At 45.7% G+C, this 18,988-nt stretch overlaps 1 long non-coding RNA gene across 3 annotated transcripts in view; it reads right to left on the bottom strand.

The window, feature by feature from the left end:
- LOC109300148 overlaps positions 1-18,900 on the bottom strand; it is a 32,330-nt gene extending 13,430 nt beyond the window's left edge. Inside the window, exons 1-4 of one of the 3 annotated variants that reach the window (XR_002098141.1) lie at positions 18,809-18,900; positions 18,473-18,684; positions 17,896-18,017; positions 7,331-7,765 (exon numbers count right to left, since the gene is read on the bottom strand). This is a non-coding gene — a long non-coding RNA (uncharacterized LOC109300148). Of the gene's footprint in view, positions 1-7,330; positions 7,766-11,503; positions 14,974-17,895; positions 18,018-18,472; positions 18,685-18,808 lie in introns of those variants that run through there. The other 2 variants (XR_002098139.1, XR_002098140.1) reach the window with 2 other exon arrangements.
- Between the last annotated feature and the right edge of the window lie 88 nt (positions 18,901-18,988).

Genomic DNA, 18,988 nt, shown 5'->3' with positions numbered 1-18,988 from the left:
GGAACCACGGGCTCCATCTGGGTGGCCGTCTCTGAGGTGCCAGAGGGGGGGCCGCAGAGCCCAAAGGGACACAAGGGGTGCGGTGCATGCCCATCTGCAGCATGCCGCTGGTAGGCGGGCTGGGCCTGTGTCTGTCTACCCTAGGGGGCTTGCAGGCAGGGCCTCAGCCCTCCTGCACGCCCTCCTGTGCGAACTCTGCGCTAACTCACGCGCCGGCAGACAAGCGCACCTGTTTGCGCAGCCTGTTCGCGTGGCTCCCTGGGGTGCTGGGCGAAGTGGGGGCTGGGCGAAGTAGGGGCCTGGGCAGGGCAGGGTTGCACATTACACACTAATTCACGTATGTGTAAGCTTTTGTAAGCAACAGCTTACTTTGTCAGTGATGCTCAACCAGGTTGCCAGAGCACTGTGGGTTGCCTTGAGATTCTTTTAAGGGTGCTGCAGGGTGCCATGCAATATTAGCACCAGTAGGTGTGTGAGCATGCTGGTTCACATCATAAACCCAGAGATTTCAAATAGGAATGCATAGTGTTAAAAGCATTCTAGCCTGTTGTGGTCTTTCTGAGTTCTTTGCTATAGAAGAATAGCTCTATTATTTTTGTGTAGTCAAAAATGGGTGAAAACTAAGAACTGGCATTTTCCAAAAGGTGCCTTGAGTCTAAAAAGGTTGAGAACCACTGAGTGAGTTTATAACAGCTTGTGGGCTAAATGCAGCCCGTGGGCTAAATGTAGCCCCTGGAGCCTTGGAATCCGGTCTGCAAGCTTCTCAAGGGTCAGGAAATTGGGCACTGGAGGAGCAGTAGCAGTTAATATTGCCTCCCCTCCCCATTGCCAAAATCCCAAGTCATGCACAGTGGTTCAGGGCTGGCTCATGCCACTTCTCCCCTCCCGGCAGATCCAGGCCATGCCCCCTTCGCTCTGCCTGGCCAGGTTTGGACTGGGCTACACCCTACTTCCTCCTGTCTAGCTAGGTTGGAGGCAGGCCCCACCCCCTTTCTCCCATGTGAATGAGCCACACCCCCTACACTGAGTAGGGCTGAGTCAGGGTCAGGCGGCCCCCCTGCCTCTGCATGGCTGGATGGAGCCCCACAGTGCCTGTCCTGGACCTCAGATCAGGACACAGATGTTGAGCACCGGTCTATAAAGTGCAACTCTGCCCTGCCTTCTGCCTGACTTCAGACTATCACAGTTAACTTTCTCTCATAAAACAACACCTGAATGTTAAGTACTTTTATCTGGTTTTACATCTTTCCCTTCCTCATTACAACTCAATTGTTCTTACTATGGACAATAGAAACCACTGATTAGAGCAACTGGCTGTTAATTTCTTCTTTTTGAGCAAATCTGCCACTCCTTTTCTCAGCCCAAAGATCTTTTGAAAAGATTTTCCCCATATGCAGGCATTTTTTCTAATGAATTTTTAAGCTCATAGAAGTGCTTGCAAAAAAGAAAAGGTGACTGAAGTACAGGCAGTCCTCGGACTTACGACACAATTGGTTCCTGAAAACCGTGTCTTAAACCAAAATGCTGTATCAGAACAAATTTTCTCATAAGAAACAATGTTATAAATGGGGGATTAGTTCCTGAACCGAGGCCCGATAACCTATTTTTACTAAAAATACCGCAGAATTTTGTACTCGATCAATTATAGATGATCAGTTGTACATTAAAATATTTATATTGTAAATAGCAATAATATTGATTTGGAAGGACTTCTCTGAGGTGACTTTGCTGGACTTTTTGAAGGGTTCTTGGCTGGAGTCTTCTCAGGAGTCTTGGCTGCAGATTTTCATAGAGTCTTGTCTGTGTCTTAAAAAATGTTTCCAAGGAAGTTTGGACAGATGTTCTCTAGGGAGATGAGCGATGTAGCGAACTTGTTCGCTGGCATGGTGTCACATTGGATCAAGTGTTGTAAAGTCGAAACTGATGTCATAAAGTTGAAACAGGGTGTCTATTTGTAAATGTGTGTGCGAAACGTAACGCAAAACAGTGTAAAGTCGAGGGCTGCCTGTAACTATCTGCTGATACAGTTCAGTAACAGTGGGCATGTTTACATCTGAAAAATAATGCAGGATCAGTCTATTGTAAACTGACCCAGGCACATACCTACATTGGCAGAGACTTGGGAGCAGATTTGCTGCTCATGGCAGCAATTTGCTCCTGCCCCTGCTGGTCCTACACCAACCCCCTGCAGCAGCCAGGAGGAGCTCTAGGCTTCCCTGGGTATTAGCCCAGGGGCTGGAAGGGAGCATCACATCAAAAAAGCTGTCTTCTGGCAGGGGCTGGGACATTGCTTCCTGCCCCAGAAGCTGCTTGCTTCTGGGGCAGACCTCGCCGCTGGAGCCCAGGTGGGGATAATGTCCCATTGCTTTGGCAGCAGGGAGCTCCTAGCCCTGCTTCACAATCACAATAACAGGGCCAGGGCTAGGAGATCCTTATCTCCCAACCCAAGCTCCATGGTCATGGGGCTGGGAGAACCTTATCTCCTAGTGCCTGCTCCATGGTCATAGGGCCAGCACTGGGAGATTCTTGTAGTGGGAAGAATCTCCCAGCCCAGGCCCCACAAGCTTGGGCTGGGAGATAAGGATCTCCCAGGCCTGGCTTTGCAATTGCAGAGTGGGCTGCTAGGAGTTCCCTGCTGCTGGGGCAGGAGGCCATTGTCCCCACCTAGGCTCCAGTGGTGGAGCCCACTCCAGCAACAGGCAGCTCTCAGGGGCAGGAAGCAATCTCCTGCTCCTTGCTGCCCAGCTGACTGGAGCAAATGTGCTCCTGGTCAGGTGTCTACACTTGCACTACTGTGCAGTAAGTAATCACGAGTAAATTTGCTACTTGTATTTACCAGTAGCAAATTTACTTGGGATTAGAGCAGATTACTGTGTAGTAAGTGTCTGCACATGTAGATGGTGACACTTACTGTGCGATAATTAGTTCTGATCTCAAGTAAAGCATCTCATGTAGACATGCCCAGTGTAATCTTCCCTTTGGTGCTCTAACAACAGGACTCTTCCTGTTAGTTACACAGAACCAGAAACCAAATTAATTTTATAGACACTTTCAGTCCTTGGCCTCTCTGATTCAACTTCCAATAAGATGGTAGTGCTGGCAGATATGATAGTGGGGGGAGGGGTTTGTTAACTGAGGTGGGGAGGGGATTCATGTTGTCATCTTTTAGGACTTGGTCTAAAACCATCAACATCTCACAACCACAGCATTAGTCACTAGGTTCTTGGGCTGTATTCAAACAGTGATTCAGGAGTAAAAGGCTTTGTAATCCATTCCTGGAAGCATCCAAGAAGCTTAGGATGCATGTCCATATTTTCAGAAGGACATGAGCATCACACAAGTGATGTTGTTTTAATGTGTACAATAATGAGGCAGCCATTGTCTGTTTTAGTGACAACGGAATTTGGATACCAGTAGAAGCCTCTTAAAGTTTAACAAGAATAAAAACAGATTGCTGTTTATTGACTCTCCTGCTCCAGTGCAGCTATCTTAACCTTTTTTTCAGTTTCCCTGGTTGGCACTATTTACTGTTTTTTATCCTACCTAAAACTTTTTTATCCTACATAATGCATCCTTAAAAAGCACAGTCAGGAGAGTGAGGGAAATCCAGACTTGCTCAGGCATACTCCATGCTTACGTACAGAAATAGTAACTCACTCTAACCTGTCCCTCATAGATGTTGATTCATCCTGATTAGTCCCTTCATCACCACCTACCTTTAAAGCATGCTAGTCCCTTCATCACCACCTACCTTTGAAGATTTCCTTTCCAAGCTACTGACTGGTTCAGATCTCAATTGTATGATAAGCACGCATCTTTCACTGGTGTTGATGTTACAGCTTGTGCTGTCAGTACCAGTGAAGCTTCGCATCATCAGTTGATTCTGGTCATATTGACTCTCCTACCTGAGCTAAAAGGATAGACCAGGGTTATCAAAGGCAGCCGTGTTAATGAACCTTAACTTTTAATTGGCACCTGTCCAAAAAGGGAAACCTGTCCCTAATTTTAGCACTATTTTTTAGTCCCAACATTGAAAGCTATTTAAGGGCAAGGATCATGTATGTTTGTACAACAGCAAACACAATGGGACTCTACATTCAACTGTTAACATAAGCACTGAATCACAGAATCAGTAAGACAAATAAGCAATGAAATACTGTGTGGTAATATAATATAATACAATTAACATATAAAATATTAATAGAAGCTTATGGAAACAATTATATGTAAATGAAATTGGCTAATTAGAATATGGCCCATCACTGGAAATGACAGGTGCTTTTCACAGCCACCCCATACTTTCTGCAGTGGGCATGAGTCAAATAAACTTTAAAGACACTTGGGTTAGATCCCTGGGTGTCACCCTTTTCCATACAGTACACTGTTCACATGATATCATAGAAACAAAATGAGAAATTTCCTCACACAAAACTATGTATCCATAATTAAAAGGAAAGTCCATTTGTTCTCCCCTGTCAAACCTGGTCACAATTCCTACATATGAAAAGGTGAGAACAACTGCACTTTCTGTTAAATCCAAGTCACAGTTCCTTATATTTAGAAAGGATATATTCTGTCTGTACACCTAATGCATAGCTGTTGACAAAGTATAGCTTATGTTAGGTAACAAGAAACACAGTTAAGCATCAAGGTAATACAGAGAAGGGTACAGTGTACATCAACAGATCATGCTTCAAGCTGTCAACATGGAGGATTGAGTGGCTCAGGTACTACGGGTATAAGCAAAGTCTTTCAGTTGTAGAGTGGTAGTTCAGATCAGGGCATAGGTCCAAGGTAGGCCTAGATGGATCAGACCCCATTCAAAAAGCAATCAAATCAGAGGCTCTTTAGAACTGTTTCCAGTATGAATGAATTGCTGTGATCTCTTATCATTGCCCTTCCATTGTAAGGCATGCTCCAGCCAGATTTCCTTTCCAAGCTACTTATTGGTTCAGATCTCAACTATAGGATATGAGCAGTGACTGAAAAGTGTAACCTTATGATAGTCATTCACTAGCGTCTATGAAACAGCTTTGGTGAGCTCAGTCTAGGTCAGCGGTGCTCAACCTTTTGGCCCCATGGGCCTGATGAGTGAAGAGGGGCTGGCATGCAGGGTTGGGTTTCACATGCCCATATCGGGCCCTGTGCATCAGGATCAGGCTCTGTGCTGCCCTGCCATGGCTTCATGTGCCGAGATCAGGCCCCATGCCATCCCAGCTTGGCCCTGAGTACCCAGAACAGCCCTGCACTGCCTAGGCCCTGTGCACCCAGATTGGGCCCCACTCTGTCTTAGCCAGGCCTGACACGTCCAGGCTGGGTCCTGTGCTACCTTGGCCTGGCCCTGAGTGCCCTTATGAGGCCCCACACTGCCCCAGCCCTATGTGCCTCATAACACAGATATATATGTCCAGCCAACCAGGCTCCCTAGAAATCTGGCAATCTGGCAACAAGGAAGCAGCAATTAACGCCCAATTTCTGGACCCAGAAGGAACCCAGAAGGCTGGATGACACAGCTCCTTAGGCTGGATCTGGCCTGTGATCCAAGAGTTGAGCACCCCAATCTAGGTCTCAGTAGGCCATCATTAATTGACAGCTTTCTTATCAGAGAGGATGTAAATGAGATGAATTACCCCATCCTGTTCAATGCTGAGTTCCACTTCTGGTGCAGGGTTATAGAAGTAAGAGTTTATGTGGATCATAATCACATGCTTTTCTGCCCTGCAAAACATAAAAACCCTTGAACCTTTAAAGATGATCAAAAATGGGATGTCTATTCAAACTTGAAGCCAAAATCATTTTTGGCATAAAATGGCAGAACCCTTCCAGTTAAACCTTCCTACTAGTAGGGTTGAATTTGGCCCCTCATCTTTTTCTGTTTCTTTGTATAGTATTGATTCCACTCCTCCTAAAACAAGGGTATGTCTGAGTGCCTGCTTTGATCTGTTTCTCTTGTATTTGCTATTACTATTTTTGGACTGATTCTTGGTCAAGGTCCCTGTGTACTCAGAAAAGACAGTTGCTTCATCTTTTTCACATAAATTACTGCAAGGCATCCTCCATAAGCCAGTTATTTTGACACCTACTCCAGTTTGTGAAAATCCTGGCAGGCCCTGTTTTGGTTTTTCAGAATGCCTTTGGATCAATGTAGTGGTACCAGCACCAAAACCTTGTTCTGAACAGGCCAAACACACAACTTTCTCCCCCTTTCCAGATTTCAGTATGGATTTAATAACCTCCAATCATGATGGTATTCACAGGGGTCACTGTAACAACTGTGATTAGTAGTAGGCTCTTCTTGGTTGACCACAGACAATGGCATCCCAAAAGCTATTCCAATATGAAACATTGCCCTCTTTGATCTTATGAGTCATGTCTGACAGAGTACTTTGAATCAGGTCTTCTACTTCACTAAGCTGCATCTTACTCCCATTTCCTATGACCTCATTGGTGTTCTAACTCTGCTTTCTATCCCTACCAACCTATTGTTACAATTATAACAGAAGACTGCTACCTACTGGTTGCAGTTCCCGGCTGCACTAATCGCATGTTCTCAGTCTCACTGGATTGCACTGAGCCTCCTGTTACCACTATTGCTGAACAAGAGCCTGAGAGATTTTTCTTAGTTTTCTCAGGCTGACTGTTGGGCAGAATTCACGTGTGCTCAAAACCGTGTTGATTAATTTAAATTCAGATTTCAGATAGATGATATCAGATTATTGAAACATAAGGTTTTTTTAGGCCTTTTAATATTCACATTACACCCAGTGAACAAGAGTTGCCACCAGCTTGTTCAGAATACTGGGATTCAAGATGGTTCAGCTAAGGGCATGGTCGATCATACCACCACAGTGAAGCTGGAGGGTGATAGCCACCCTCCATACAAGCTAAATAAGGGAACATTTAATGTCCCTGTGTTAAGTGACAAACAAAACAGCAGAAAACCACTTTTCCTGGAAAAGTCCTTTCTGCAGTCAGTGCAGGTCCGTGCCCTGTGGTATATTTCCTAGAGCTTTGCCCAGTCTTGTTTTATGTCTCTTTGGGAAAGGGTTCCCTGTGGGAGCCTACTCCCTATGTAGTCTAGCAGTTGTTGCTGAAGATTCACACTGGCTGATTTTTGAACAAGTTGCAGCAGTAGTTGTTTGGAGACCTGACGGCAGGCAGCTCAGTCCTGGATCTGCCAAGAAATAGATTATCATTACCCTGTACGAAGCACTCTCTTATTTAGCTGCTTGCAAGTGTTCAGAGACTCTTAGGACCTGATCGGATTCAGTGGTGGTATAGGGTCAGGCCTGATTAACACCAGCATAATCAGAATCAGGCCCCTCATTTTCTCTGGAGAGACTTTTATCATGAACATTAACTAGATGATTTCTTAGAACTACACTTTCAAAACTTAATCAGTAACTTTAAAAAATAAAAATCTGATTATGTCAGCACATTGCTGTAATCAGGTCTTTTGAACAGCATCGAGGACAGTGTTAATTACCTAGGCTTGACTTTTTGTTTGTTTTGGTTTCTTAAGCTTGCCTCCAGAAACCAACAAACCACCAATCCAATAATGATACGCAACAAATAACGATTATTTTCAAATAGTGCCATGTGCGATACTGCCTTACTACCTTGGCTTGTCATTGTGCCTGGTTACTTAAACTTCCTTCCCCAAATTGGTGTACAGTGAAATTGAGAATGAGTCTTTTCTTTTCACAATGCAGTTACAGGAAACATGCACTGAATTACTCTGCAAGTAATATATTAAGTCTTCAAGCTGAAATAGGAAAACAAAATATGCTGTATGGCAGTCGATTGGACAGTTCTGTCACTCCCAGCTAAGCTTTCCAGATGCAGAGCCAGGAACAGAGAGAAAACGGGGTCAGGGGTCACACATGACATGTGACTCCTGTAAACTCCACCAAAGTAAATCTACTGAGTCTACAGCTAGAAAGTAGGGGAAAGGTCAAAGCAAAGAGCCCGGCAGTCATGTCTCAGCAGCCGCCAAATAGAAATGAGCCCAGGAGCAACAACAGCGGTCTCCGTACAGAGAGGGGGTGGTGCGGGATGATTTGGAAGTGAAGTCACTGGCTTGGGATTGTCAGCTCTGCAAGTACGTGCTCTACGTTCAGGGTGGTGCTGTCCTGAGAACAGGGTCAAACAAAAAGTCATGTTGCCCAGCCCAGCATCTGGGATACCTAAATATAACAAAAGACACGCTCTTCCTTCACAGGGCTGTGAGTAATTCATTGCCAGCAGCACTAATACTTGAGTAATAAGAGCGGAACAGGAGCGTCATTTTTCTACCAACAATACTTAAAAGCGGCTTTTTGTTTCCAAAGTCCTGTTTGCTGGGCCAGCTCCAGGTACTATCAGATTGCAGGAGTGTTATTTCTGATGCGGTGCAAGCACTAGCTGGGTAGTCTCACATAACCCAGTGGAACGTGCCAAAGCAATGATTTCCAGCCGTGGAGCTTCAGGCTTTTGTGACTGCAGTAAGATCCTTCTTTCCCCCACTGTGGAGGAACTTGGTCCTGGGCACTGGTGCACCGTTGTGCCATGCCTCTCATGCTGTGCCTCTCACCCTGTGCACATTCCATGGTATGAGATGATAAAAGAGAACCTGGAGTTTGGGCTCAGTGATCAGTGTGTATGATCATGCATTTGCAGCATGCCTGTCCGGGAAGAGACATAGTTCTCTTGTAGTGCAATAAATACCAGGTGGTCCCAAGACTCAGGGCTTTTGCTGGTTTCCAGTCAGGACTTTTTTTTTCTTTCTTCAGAAATGCTATTGGCTTATGGGGAATTTTCTTTTCCCCCTGCTTCTTAAGTAGTGGACCTTGGCCACAGCTATGCCTAGGGGTTGGACAGGGATGTCTTAATGCTCCTGCTTGTACTTGGAAAACTCAGAAATGCCTGGACAGAGAGCCTTGTTTTTCTAAGGGTCATACCAATTTCCAAATTTAGCATTGGGAAGGAATTTTTCCCTCAGATCAGACTGGCATGGACAGTAGGCTTTTGCCTTCCTCTGGCATGGGACCGTTCCTAGGCTCTTCTGAACATATATTATCCAAGTACTTCTCTATCATTGCAGGGGTAGGGCATCCGCCCCCCCAGCTTTTACCTTAGCACACTGTAGGGTGTTTTTAGTGTTTCAGATAGTGTGTCCAGTAGCTGAATGTGAGGTTTAAAGTGGGGAACTAGGGGTTGCTTGGGTAAATGATTGCCTGTGAACACTTTGGACTGGACCCAGGAGGCTCCTTCTACTTCTACTTTCCTGTGTTTCCAGTCATGGACAGAGTACAAACCACTCCTCAGCTGCAATTTTGAGCACATTAATAAACACTGATTGGTATATCTGAGAGCTTAGTGCAATGATTCTCAGTTAGGGTGCCAGGGCACACTGGCTTGTCACCAAATCTTTTGACTGGTGCTTCCAGGTGTGAGGAGATAAGCAGATAAGAGCAGGCCCAGGCTGGTCCCTGCCTGGCCATTTCCCTGCCCCCTCTGTTTGACCCCTCTGTAAGGTGGCAAGAACTGCAACAGATAAAATTGTTTTTCAAATTGGGATCCACTCCATTCACAGAAATTATGGAAGGGGTGCCTTGAATCCAGTGATGAGTGCCTTGAGTCTAGCGAGGTTGAGAAGAACTGACTTAGTGAAATTATTATACATGGCACTGGATCCACAGCTGCTTTCAATGGAGCTATGCTGATGTATGCCAGGCACAAATCATCCCCGTGACTCCAGTAGAACTATGCTGTTGTAAATGTGGCAGGCTTGCCAGTGGCAGCTCAGTTTGATGATTTGAGCCAGATGGCTCTAGCCAGTTGCTGAGAAAATTCCCCTTTCTTTTCAATCAGAAGGGGGGTAGGAGAGAGTCTTGCCCCGCCCTGACCCAGGGGCAAGGTGAAAAGGAGAACTTGAGGGGGAACCAACTCCTCAGGCTTTCCCATTGGTTCATTCCCAATCTGGGGGTTGAGCCCCAAGAAGGAATAAAAGCCCACATGCCAAGCACATGGGCGGTTTTGACGAGGGACAGCAAAGATGGGCTACAGAAGAGTTGGCAAGAGCTGACCAGTGAGGTGGAGCAGTTGCCCCAGAAGCAGCCCAAAGATACCTCCGGCAAGTGGGAGGCAGCAGGTGGCTGTGTCCCAGCCCTGCCGTGGGAAGTGCTGCTGCATTGATGCACAGACTGGTGCACAGAGGGTCCGGGAGCAGATGGGACCTCGGTAGCTGCACGAGGCAGCGTGGGTCCCCAACCCTGCACGAGGCAGGAACCCTCGGTGCACAGGGCTGGAGAGGGCCCAGGAGTGGACAGGACCTTGGCAGCTGCATGAGACAATGCTGGTCCCCAACCGTGCTTGAGGTAGGAGTCCTCAGTGCATGGATTGGTAGACAGGGCTGTAGAGCTGAAGGGACCACTGCGGCTGCACGAGGCAGCACAGGTCCCCATCCCTTTACGAGGCAGGTGCCTCCTTCGGTGCACAGGGCAGTGCACGGGGCTGAGAGCTGAGCAGAGCTGACAGGATGCTAGGCACAGGAGACTGGTAGAGAGGACATGGGAGGCATGTGCCCCCCCCGAGATTGGCCCCCAAAAGTGCTGGGTGGCCCACTGAGATACCCCAACTCATCACCACTCAGGATGGGGCCAGGTGCAGAGTGGATCCCCACCGGCCCAATTGTACAGCTGGGGACTGTGCTCTGCTTCGCTACCCAGCCCCGCCCTCCCTGACAGCGCTCTGGAGCCCGGAGCATCAGAGAACGCTCTGGCCAACCAGAGCACTGCCCCGCCTCCCTCCCCTGTGCAGAAATGGATATGGGGCTTTTGGACCGCCCCCAGGCCTGCCCACAAGTTGTGCCCCCCGCAGACTCAGGAGGTACCAGTCATCCATGATGCCAGGGCTCCATGAAGCAGCACAGGTCCACATCCCTGCACGAGGCAGACACCCCCTTCAGTGCACAGGGCAGCGCATGGGGCTGAGAGCGGGCTGACAGGCCCAGTGGCTGCACAAGGCAGTTCAGGCCTTCCTGCAGTGAGTGGCAACTGGATGGGTCGACCACTCTCATGAGGGAGGATGATCCACATCCAACCCAGAGATAAAGGCGGGCCTAGCCCTTCAAAGCTGCTGGGAGTCATGAGTTACTTGGGAAAGGGGAATCCCACAGGGGAAGAGGGGTCCTCCCCATTTTGGGTGATCAAAGGGAAGCCCCTGATGGGAGGGGAATGATTCGTCCCTGGGGTGGAGAGGATTCTAGGGCCCCCTGTTTGTTAAGAGGGGTTTCATGGTTACAGGCCTCCTCCTACTCGCGTGCCCTAGGAGAGGGTGTTGGTGTTCTTTTAGGTAACAGAATTGTTCCCCAGATGCCATTTCTTCTTTGGGCACAACTGCTGCGTAATTGTTGTGTTTGAGTTCCTTGTGTTGTTGGGATTCTTGTTGTAACCTTGTGTCCTTAATGTTGTATTAGGAGAGGGTTGTAAGCTGTTCTATTCAGTCTGCTAGTAGGCACTGCTAGCACAGCCTCAACTCTCTCTCTAAATTCATTGCATTGGTTATTTTTACGTATCTGCATCTCATTTGATGTAATTTCACTCTGTATGTTCAGTTATTGTCTTATCACTGCCAGATTTTCATTTGTTGATTTATTGCCTAACCCGTGTTTTATGATGGAGTGTTCCCTGCCTACTGCCTGGAGAGCTGTTGAGGGGCTGCAGCACACTGACTGGAAGGCCACAGGAGATCAAGGCCAGTGCCTACTAAGTTCAGGATTAATAAGAGCTATTGTTTTTATGAACCTATATTTTGTAAATAATTATGTATATATACGCATACACATATACGTATTTGTGTCTATATATATATAGGGATGTGTGTAATTTTGTACAATTAAACCTTCAAATGGTCAAGTATCACTGGGAGTCCTTGGACTCCGCTCTGCAGGGAAAGGAGGTGAGCTAGCTTGCAGCTAGGCAGTCACTCTCCTGGAGCATACTCACCCCCTGACATCCCTTCAATTGGAGAGCGGGTACTGGCCACATACCACCCGGGTTACATAAGCTTTACAAGGATCTGGCCAGTTGATGGAGCAGAGGCAGCATGCATTAATGGATTGTGCATGGGACTAAGCACTACAGGGACCTACCTGCATTAGTCACTGTCACTGACCCTTCACTGACCTCAAGCTTTTGAGCATGGGCCCTTCAAGGTAGATACCCAAATCAGCACTTAGTCAGTGAGAATTACAGGTTATTTTTCCAGGTGCCCAAAATCTGAGGTTCAATCCCTAACTAGGCATGAAGATTTGAAAAGTTTAGACTCTCCCCATCCGTTCAGTAGGAAAAATGTTTCTCATTTCTACTGCATAGGGCTGCTCTCTGTTCTGGGGCTTCACTAGTTAATGTTTTTACAATGTGGTAAAGATATGTGAGCCAACTGTCAGTCTCAGTTCCTTCTCTTCAGTGCAGGGGAGGTCAAGAGGATTGTGCTGGTGTAGTTAGCTTGTGAAGTGCCATATAAATGACGAGGTTATCATCATCACAGTTTCCTGGAAAGGCTGAGAACCACGATACTAGAAAGGGGAAGGAAAGAAGTATTCAATAATAAAATGTACAGTGACCAGCCCCCTACATTACAAAGAAATAGTATTAACAGCAAGAATGTGGGATCCTCAGTAAAATGTGATACAGCCTCCATAGTTTGTTCTACAGTGTGGCTTTGTGCTAGATGGACGTTGGTTTGATTCTACAGGTACAACAATCAAATATACTGGGACCAGGCTGGAGATTTCTGGATGTGCCCAGTCCCTCCATGCTATTTGTTGCACGATATATTTTTAATGACTGCTTGGAGCCAAAAGAAAAGTGCAATAATTTGAAAGAGTTCCCAATACTGAAATAAGCAGTTTTCCACCAGATGACTTATTCCCATTCAAGAACTGTTACTTGGGCTGTCTGAGCTGCAGAATTGTTTTTCTTTCTTGAGTTGGTTTGGTTTTCTTCCAATCAAATCTATAAGAAAACCCAACATATACCACATCACAATGGCCACTTCTTTCCCTAGCACTTTGTGTTTCATCCTAACAAATATAACTTTGGATGGAGAAGAAAAAAATAACATTAGAAATGGATCAAATGAAGACACCCAGATCCAAAGTCTATGAGAAAGTTTGACATTGAAGCCAAACTGTAGGGCTTTGACCCATTTCTAATTGATACCCAGTGTGACAGGAGCTGGAAATTCCATATTTACCAGCACATAGCACAGGCCCTGGAAGCAGAAGAGGGAATGTCTCATTGCTCGCCATCCACCCCCCACCTCTTTGGCTGAGTAAAGCCAAGTTGATGGGCACTGAAGAGAGTCATGGTGGGCTGCCTGCAAGCTACAAGGACATGTGTCTGGGAGCAGCTTTAAAGCTTCAGCAGGTTCCAGAGCACTTCGTTGGCATTAAAATGTAACCTGCACAATTATGTTAATTCTGCATTGATTTAAACTGACAAAGTCAAGTAAAATTCTTACCTGAGATGACGTTGCCACCTTCCTGCCCCAAATCCTATTGGTGTTTTTTCTCTTTTGTGTGGCTCAGGCTCATAGCTCTCTCCCTCAATGCCCTGTGTGCCTCTATTCTTCCTTCATCACATTTCTCCTTCAGCGTGGACTTGCCCGACTTCTCCCCTTTGTTCTATTCTTCAACTCTCAGCTTTTTGCCTCATTTAACACCACCTGCTCATTTGGATCAGCCTCTCACCGTGCTCTCTATTGCTGTTTGTTATGTGTGTGTGTAACAGTATCTAGAACTGTGGGGTCCTAATCCACGATTAAGGATCCTAGGCACTCCAGTAATACAAACAACACTAAATAGTGCTGCAAAACTACCTATGTCGGAGCAGGTCTCTCTGTCTGTCACTGTACAGTGGGATTTTGCCCTACTACAGCTGCACATATGCAGATCTCTAGCATGGTGCTGATATGCTGTATATGTTAGAAGCATGCACTGAGTAAGCTGCATCTGTGTAGCTTACTGGTGCAAATGTGATCATACTTTGCTTTTTTGAGAAGCCTTACCTTTAAGAGGAGCCCCAACTCTTGCAAGAGTCAGCTGGAACCAGTTATTGCATTATACAGAGGCTCATATTACGTAATCCTAAAAAAACAGGGCTTGGAAGAGACCTCAAGAAGTCATTTTGTCCAGCACCCTGCTTAAGGCAGCACCATCCCTGTCTAAACCAGCCCAGTCAAGTTTGTGTCCAACCTGCTCTGAAAAAACTTCAAGTGGTAGAATTCTTGTCTGCCACACAGGAGACCTGGGTTTGATTCCTGGACATGCATATAACTATAGCCATTGAGGCACTGAAAGTCTGGACTCGGTCTGGCCTTTGGATTCTATCTCAGTTGCCTAAAAGTGGGATAGAAGGTCTGGGCAGCCTCCTCCATACTCCTGCCTAGGCATGTGTGTCAAAGGTCCTGGTGACCTCTCATGCATACACTATGATCCAAAAGGATTGACACTTGCCTACTGTAGATAATATGTTTTGATGCTGGGAACTGAACTTCTCACAAAGTACTTTTTTCCCTTTCCAGGATCATGGTTCTCAGCTTTTGGGGCAAGTTTGGCATTCATAGATACACTAGCACAATCCTATTGACTTCAGTGGCTCTAAAGCAGGGTACTGAGAAGACAGAATTTCTTCCCACTATACGACCAAAATTTCCCTAGCTGTAACTATGAACTGTTCTTGTCCTCTGTGGGCAGAGAGAATAGTCCATCCCCATGCTTGTTATAGCAATCCTTTTTGTATTTGATGACTGCTACCAATTTATACCGCTTGGTCTTCTCTTCTCCAGGCAAAATTATCCCAGTTCTTCCAACATTTCTTCATATGGGATGTTTTCTAGACCTCCAGGGGTTTTTTGTCATTCTCTGTTTTTCCTGTGTCTGTTGTGCCCAAAACTGGACCTGCTACTCAAGGTGAGGCATTTCCATTGCTGAAAAACATGGAAACATCACTTCCTGCTACTTGCACACAGCATTGTTGTCAGTACATCCCAGTATGATTTTGACTTGTTTTGCAACAAGAGAACACTGTTGGCTCATATTCAGCTTATGACCTCCAGGATCCTTTTCTGGGAAACCTACCCAGTCATTGCCCAGTTTGTGTTTGTGCTCTTGATTGTTCTGTCCTAAGTGCAGGACTTCACACTTATTTGTATTGAACTTTGTCCGGTTTATTTCAGACCATCATTTCTCCAATTTATGAAAGTCATTTTGAATCCTAATCCTGTCCTCCACAGTGTCTGCTACTCCACCCAGCTTGGCGTCTTCCAAAAATTTACAGAATATATATTTAATTGCATTCTCCAAGTCATTGATAAACAGTAATGGAAGCAGGACAAACCCCTGAGGAAACTCACTTGATACTTCCTCTCATTTGGACCTGGAGCCACAAAGAACTACTCTTTGAGCACAATATTCTAAGTAGTTATGCACTCACTTATAATAGTTTGATCTGAAGTTCAACCTAAGGGGTCCAGCAGGCCAGAGGAGTATCAAAGGGGCTGATCCAATGCAGGATCAGTCTGCCAGTGTGATCAGGCATACTAGCCTGGCCCCATGCCCCAGATAGGCCACAGGACAGCCCTGCGCTCCAGTATAATCCAGGGCATATGGCTCCCCACAAGTCTGGAAATTTGGCAGTGAGGAAACAGTGTCAGTGTTAATTGCCACAGCTCTGGGAGCCACAGCAATTAACTCTGCCACTGCTCCCACACCACCCTATTTCCAGAGCTCGGGTGAGCCCTGTATACCAAACAACATGGCTTTGTGGGTCAGATTCAGCCTGCAGGCTGTAGGTTGAGCACCACCAATCTAGGCTCCATGCCCTTAGCGTACTCATGAGAATAGCAACTTTTTTAGTGCTGTCTCCCATGACAAAGTCAAGGTGTGTCACATTTGCTACTTTCTACCAATCCACAAAACTCATCATTGTCTCGGAGAAAGAACCAGTTTGGCTAAGCACAAGTTGCTATTGAGAAATCCATGCAAGCTGGTCTTTATCTCCTGATCTCCATTGCTATGTTATCTGTTAGGTGTTTGGAAACGAGTTCCTTAATTCAGCGGTGTCAAACTCATTTGAGATGCTGGCCTGGATCTGGACTGTGGGGCTTCTCACAGCTGCCAACTGAGAATTACAAACAGGACAAGTCTGCAGCAGGTCATGTAGCAGCAGCATTAAACCTCTACATTCTGGCAGCAGCTAAGAGAAGCCCTGCAGCAGGTCATTTGGATGATTAAAAGCCTGAGGGCTGGATGATCTACCTCCAAGAGCCAAATTTGGCCCGTGGGTTGTATGTTTGACAGTCCTGTCTTAATGGTATGCACTGGAATCTTTCAGAATATGTTCCAGAATGCTGATCAGTTAGAACTTGAACACTGCAGGACGCTGAACAATGCAATTGTGATTACTGAACAATGTAAGGCTCCAGGATAGCAATTTCAAAGGTGTTACAAGGAATACGTTAAAAAGGATACAGGAAGTAAAAGCCAAGAGAAGGGCCAGAAATGTTTAACTCAACTGAACAGCAACATTGGGAAAGTGCAGAAAAGGCTGGTTCTTGAAACCCCTTTTCTGTTGAGTTAATGTTACCCAGTGCTTTTGAGGTAGAACTCAAATGCTGAATGAACATTGTGTTTGGCTGAGTGATTACTGAACACAATTCTTACACTTCATATCAAAGAAGGTGTCTCTGTGTTCTCTAATGCCATGTTGGGCCTTTGTTTATCTTGGGACTCAGAGAAAAGTATATCACCTACTGAAATATTATCACAAACACTGCTTTCTTACATCACTATTGCCTCTTCCCTTGTGCTCATTTTCTAACCAGTTTTCCCTCTTGACCACCACTTTTCTCCTCTTCACGCCCTCCCAGACTTATTCCTTCTTTACCACAGTGCTGTATTTGTGGACCAGACACCCAACTGATATATGCAAGTTCTCCCTTCCCTCCTTTCCTTCTCTTAAAACCCCCACACACTTCTGAAAACCCAGCTCCCAGATGACTGTGTTTATATTACATGTGCTTACATCTCTAATGAGAAGCTTCTTTGGATCATGAGCAGGAGGTACAATACAAGTACTACAGACACAGATGCTATGTTGCCATAACACTGTCTGTAGAAAATTGTCCAAATATAAATACAACCAAAGAAAAATCTGCACAAAACCAGGAAAAGAACTTCATTTAGGGAGGCTGCAAAGTCATGCCCCCAGAAATTAAGAACCATGCATCGCATAACACATAGTATTTGTTTTGCAGGAGCCCATTCAGTGCTAAATATTCATTATTAATGAAGATCTCTTTGATATTTTGTTTCATTTTCACTGTGCAGAGGGTGCTCCCCAGCTTTCATTTCTGTATCCTGTTCAAAACCTGCTAGGAAGACAGAATTATTGATTTCCTCCTGGGCTTTTCCATGGCCATAATCACGGCCAGGCTGCCAACACTTTTTTTAGATTACCCATTGGAAAATCCAAACAAAATATTTTGTTTCAGGTCAGCTCACAACAGTCTGAAGGGTTTTGTTTGCCTGCCAAATTAGACTGCAGTGCTTTGGTTTTGGTTGGTTCCACATTAACTTGTGTCCCTCTGAACTGTGGCCCTGTAGTTCAAGACTTTCATTCTTCCCTACAGGATAGGTAACCCACCTCAAGTATCGCTCTCCCAAGACTAGTCAAATAGTAGCAGCACACTTGGACAAAGTAGGTAACCAAGGAAAGAAAAATAGCTCTCCTCAAAAGGCTGGTGAATAAGTAACAGCTCACAGGGCATGGGTCCTCATTCACCTGGCAAGGCGTATCAGAAATCACCTACCAAAGGAGGCTGCATTTTATGAAAGCAGGACTCTCTTACCAGCCATTTGAGAAAGTGAAGGGACCTGAAGCAGAAACCAAGGCCATGCAGATGGTAGCAGGGGATCCTGGACTCCTCAGGGTATCCTTTACTTGCAAGAGCATTCTAGAGCAGTGAAGTAGCTGAGGCAGAAAAGGATGTGTAAGAGCTTTATCTGGGTAGGTATGTCTACTGTGCTCTCTAAGATCAACAACAATCGTTTTAGACTCCATTTTGGAAAGTCTAAGCTTGAGGTCCCATTTTCTTGAGCAGTAAGAGAGACTTTGTGATCACAAAAGATGCGAGAGGCCAAAGAAACAGCCAGTTCCACAACCCGCCCAAACCAAGGGAAGCTTAAAAGCCCAGAGGTTCAGGGCCCAAGCACAGCAGGCCGGTGGGAGCTCAGCCAGGCTTGACAAGAATAAAAACAAATGTTGAAATATCAGAATTTCCCAGAAGATGACAATTCCAGTTTGAGAGGTTTTATTAACAAATAATGACACCCAGTCAATGCATTTCCATGTGGTGAATATACTGTAGTAGTGCCAAGAAATAATCACATGCAAAATCTCCTCTGTGAAACACAACCATTTCTTACCTCTCAGGTTTGTAATTAAGCTGGCTCTCCCTCTTTTGGAATTATGCTGTCTTTTTCCCCAACAGTTTTTATGCCAAGTCATTAGACCATCACCATCATTTGGTGCTACAAGCAGCACATCTGCTGGATTACATTTCTGGTTTGCCATTTTACAAGAGAGATGTTGGCAGATGAAAGAAAGTACATTCACGGCACTTTAGAATGCATCACCCCTGGAAACAAAGAGCATTTTAAAGAGTGACTAGCTGTTTTGTAGTGAGGCAGAGAAGAAAGTATGTTTTTATGATTTATTTTTTTTAAAATCAGTATAGCCAAACCTACCAGATCTAAACCCACCGAGCATGATTTGACAGTATCACCAGATCTTCACATCACCACACTGAACTCTGTTCCAAGGCAGCTGCATTTGCGTCACTTCCATCTCAGAGTGTGTGCACGTAAGTGTGCGCCTCTACTCTTCCACTAAACAGTCTAGGGCTGAGGCAAGAGGAGTTCAGGTCAAGACAGTTTGCAAAA

Source organism: Gavialis gangeticus, unplaced genomic scaffold, assembly GCF_001723915.1.
Source record: "Gavialis gangeticus isolate Ggan-Ray unplaced genomic scaffold, GavGan_comp1, whole genome shotgun sequence".
Taxonomy (NCBI): Eukaryota; Metazoa; Chordata; order Crocodylia; family Gavialidae; genus Gavialis; species Gavialis gangeticus.
This window is presented reverse-complemented; position numbering and strand designations above follow the sequence as displayed.